This window comes from Triticum urartu, chromosome 1A (assembly GCF_056163025.1).
Source record: "Triticum urartu cultivar PI428250 chromosome 1A, HENAU_Tu73, whole genome shotgun sequence".
Classification (NCBI taxonomy): Eukaryota; Viridiplantae; Streptophyta; class Magnoliopsida; order Poales; family Poaceae; genus Triticum; species Triticum urartu.
Genome location: NC_141873.1, coordinates 313,037,189 through 313,041,974, shown reverse-complemented (window position 1 = coordinate 313,041,974; position 4,786 = coordinate 313,037,189).

Sequence of the window (4,786 nt, the reverse complement as noted above, 5' to 3'; positions counted from 1 at the left end):
CTCAGCTGGGAGTTAATCTCCCGGATGACGCGGTCATTGACAGAATCCTCCAGTCGCTTCCACCAAGCTACAAGAGCTTTGTGATGAACTTCAATATGCAGGGGATGGTAAAGACCATTCCTGAAGTATTTGCTATGCTGAAATCAGCAGAGGTAGAAGTCAAGAAGGAACATCAAGTGTTGATGATGAATAAAACCACTAAGTTCAAGAAGGGCAAGGGTAAAAAGAACTTCAAGAGGGACGGCAAGGAAGTTGCTGCGCCCGGCAAGCAAGCTGTCGGGAAGAAGTCAAAGAATGGACCCAAGCCTGAGACAGAGTGCTTTTATTGCAAAGGGAAGGGTCACTGGAAGCGGAACTGCCCCAAATACTTAGCGGACAAGAAGGCCGGTAACACCAAAAGTATATTTGATATACATGTAATTGATGTGTACCTTACCAGTGCTCGTAGTAACTCCTGGGTATTTGATACCGGTGCCGTTGCTCATATTTGTAACTCACAGCAGGAGCTGTGGAATAAACGGAGACTGGCGAAGGACGAGGTGACGATGCGCGTCGGGAATGGTTCCAAGGTCGATGTGATCGCCGTCGGCACGCTACCTCCACATTTACCTACGGGATTAGTTATAAACCTCAATAATTGTTATTTAGTGCCATGTTTGAGCATGAACATTGTATCAGGATCTCGTTTAATACGAGATGGCTACTCATTTAAATCCGAGAATAATGGTTGTTCTATTTATATGAGAGATATGTTTTATGGTCATGCTCCGATAGGCAATGGTTTATTCTTAATGAATCTCGAGCGTATTACTACACATATTCATAGTGTGAGTACCAAAAGATGTAAGGTTGATAATGATAGTCCCACATACTTGTGGCACTGCCGCCTTGGTCACATAGGTGTCAAATGCATGAAGAAGCTCCATGCAGATGGACTTTTAGAGTCTCTTGATTATGAATCATTTGACACGTGCTAACCATGCCTCATGGGAAAAATGACCAAGACTCCGTTCTCAGGAACAATGGAGCGAGCAACCAACTTATTGGAAATCATACATACTGATGTGTGCGGTCCAATGAGTGTTGAGGCTCGCGGTGGCTATCGTTATGTTCTCACCCTCACTGATGACTTGAGTAGATATGGGTATGTCTACTTAATGAAACACAAATCTGAAACCTTTGAAAAGTTCAAGGAATTTCAGAGTGAGGTTGAGAATCAACATGACAGGGAAATCAAGTTTCTACGATCAGATCGTGGAGGAGAATACTTGAGTCACGAATTTGGCACACACTTAAGAAAATGTGGAATAGTTTCACAACTCACGCCGCCTGGAATACCTCAGCGTAATGGTGTGTCCGAACGTCGTAATCGCACTCTATTAGATATGGTACGATCTATGATGTCTCTTACCAATTTACCGCTATCTTTTTGGGGCTATGCTTTAGAGACTGCCGCATTCACTTTAAATAGGGCTCCGTCGAAATCCGTTGAGACGACACCGTATGAATTATGGTTTGGGAAGAAACCTAAGCTGTCGTTTCTAAAAGTTTGGGGATGCGATGCTTATGTCAAGAAACTTCAACCTGAAAAGCTCGAACCCAAGTCGGAAAAATGCGTCTTCATAGGATACCCTAAAGAAACTGCTGGGTATACCTTCTACCTCAGATCTGAAGGCAAGATCTTTGTTGCCAGGAATGGATCCTTTCTAGAGAAAGAGTTTCTCTCGAAAGAAGTAAGTGGGAGGAAAGTAGAACTTGATGAAGTATTGCCTCTTGAACCGGTAAATGGCGCAACTCAAGAAAATGTTCCTGAGGTGCCTGCACCGACTAGAGAGGAAGTTATTCATGATGATCAAGATACTTCTGATCAAGCTCCTACTGAAATTCGAAGGTCCACAAGAACACGTTCCGCACCAGAGTGGTACGGCAACCCTGTCTTGGAAATTATGTTGTTAGACAACGGTGAACCTTCGAACTATGAAGAAGCGATGGCGGGACCGGATTCCGACAAATGGCTAGAAGCCATGAAATCCGAGATAGGATCCATGTATGAAAACGAAGTATGGACTTTGACTGACTTGCCCGTTGAACGGCGAGCCATAGAAAATAAATGGATCTTTAAGAAGAAGACAGACGCGGATGGTAATGTGACCATCTATAAAGCTCGGCTTCTCACTAAGGGTTATCGACAAGTTCAAGGGGTTGACTACGATGAGACTTTCTCACCAGTAGCGAAGCTAAAGTCCGTCCGAATCATGTTAGCAATTGCCGCATTCTACGATTATGAAATATGGCAAATGGACGTCAAAACGGCATTCCTTAATGGTTTCCTTAAGGAAGAATTGTATATGATGCAGCCGGAAGGTTTTGTCGATCCTAAGAATGCTGACAAGGTGTGCAAGCTCCAACGCTCGATTTATGGGCTGGTGCAAGCATCTCGGAGTTGGAACATTCGCTTTGATAAGATGATCAAAGCGTTTGGGTTTACGCAGACTTATGGAGAAGCCTGCATTTACAAGAAAGTGAGTGGGAGCTCTGTAGCATTCCTCATACTATATGTAGATGACATACTTTTGATGGGAAATGATATAGAACTCTTGGACAGCATCAAGGCCTACTTGAATAAGAGTTTTTCAATGAAGACCTTGGAGAAGCTGCTTATATATTAGGCATCAAGATCTATAGGGATAGATCGAGACGCCTCATAGGTCTTTCACAAAGCACGTACCTTGATAAGATTTTGAAGAAGTTCAAAATGGATCAGTCCAAGAAAGGGTTCTTGCCTGTTTTGCAAGGTATGAAATTGAGCTCAGCTCAATGCCCGACCACGGCAGAAGATATAGAAGAGATGAGTGTCATCCCCTATGCCTCAGCCATAGGTTCTATTATGTATGCCATGCTGTGTACTAGACCTGATGTAAACCTTGCCGTAAGTTTGGTAGGAAGGTACCAAAGTAATCCCGGCAAGGAACACTGGACAGCGGTCAAGAATATCCTGAAGTACCTGAAAAGGACTAAGGAAATGTTTCTCGTTTATGGAGGTGACGAAGAGCTCGTCGTAAAGGGTTACGTTGACGCTAGCTTCGACACAGATCTGGATGACTCTAAGTCACAAACCGGATACGTGTATATGTTGAATGGTGGAGCAGTGAGCTGGTGCAGCTGCAAGCAGAGCGTGGTGGCGGGATCTACATGTGAAGCGGAGTACATGGCAGCCTCGGAGGCAGCACATGAAGCAATATGGGTGAAGGAGTTCATCACCGACCTAGGAGTCATACCCAATGCGTCGGGGCCAATCAAACTCTTTTGTGACAACACTGGGGCTATTGCACTTGCCAAGGAGCCCAGGTTTCACAAGAAGACAAGGCACATCAAGCGTCGCTTCAACTCCATTCGTGAAAATGTTCAAGATGGAGACATAGAGATTTGTAAAGTACATACGGACCTGAATATAGCAGATCCGTTGACTAAACCTCTCGCTAGGGCAAAACATGATCAACACCAGAATTCCATGGGTGTTCGATTCATCACAATGTAACTAGATTATTGACTCTAGTGCAAGTAGGAGACTGTTGGAAATATGCCCTAGAGGCAATAATAAAAGTATTATTATTATATTTCTTTGTTCATGATAATTGTCTTTATTCATGCTATAACTGTATTATCCGGAAATCGTAATACACGTGTGAATACATAGACCATAATATGTCCCTAGTAAGCCTCTAGTTGACTAGCTCGTTGATCAACAGATAGTCATGGTTTCCTGGCTATGGACATTGGATGTCATTGATAACGGGATCACATCATTAGGAGAATGATGTGATGGACAATACCTAATCCTAAGCATAGCACAAGATCGTGTAGTTCGTTTGCTAGAGCTTTTCCAATGTCAAGTATCTTTTCCTTTGACCATGAGATCGTGTAACTCCTGGATACTGTAAGAGTGCTTTGGGTGTATCAAACGTCACAACGTAACTGGGTGACTATAAAGGTGCACTACAGGTATTTCTGAAAGTGTCTGTTGGGTTGACACGGATCGAGACTGGGATTTGTCACTCCATATAACGGAGAGGTATCACTGGGCCCACTCGGTAATGCATCATCATTATGAGCTCAAGGTGACCAAGTGGTTGATCACGGGATCATGCATTATGGTACGAGTAAAGTGACTTGCCGGTAACGAGACTGAACAAGGTATTGGGATACCGACGATCGAGTCTCGGGCAAGTAACATACCGATTGACAAAGGGAATTGTATACGGGGTTGTTTAATCCTCGACATCGTGGTTCATCCGATGAGATCATCGTGGAGCATGTGGGAGCCAACATGGGTATCTAGATCCCGCTGTTGGTTATTGACCGGAGAGTCGTCCCGGTCATGTCTGCATGTCTCCCGAACCCGTAGGGTCTACACACTTAAGGTTCGGTGACACTAGGGTTGTGAAGATATGTATATGCAGTAACCCGAATGTTGTTCGGAGTCCCGTATGAGATCCCGGACGTCACGAGGAGTTCCGGAATGGTCCGGAGGTAAAGAATTATATATAGGAAGTGCAGTTTCGGCCATCGGGACAAGTTTCGGGGTCATCGGTATTGTACCGGGACCACCGGAAGGGTCCCGAGGGCCCACCGGGTGGGGCCACCTATCCCGGGGGGCCACATGGGCTGTAGGGGGTGCGCCTTGGCCTGCATGGGCCAAGGGCACCAGCCCCAAAAGCCCATGCGCCTAGGGTTCCACAAAAGGGAAGAGTCCCAATGGTGGAAGGCACCTCTAGGTGCCTTGGGG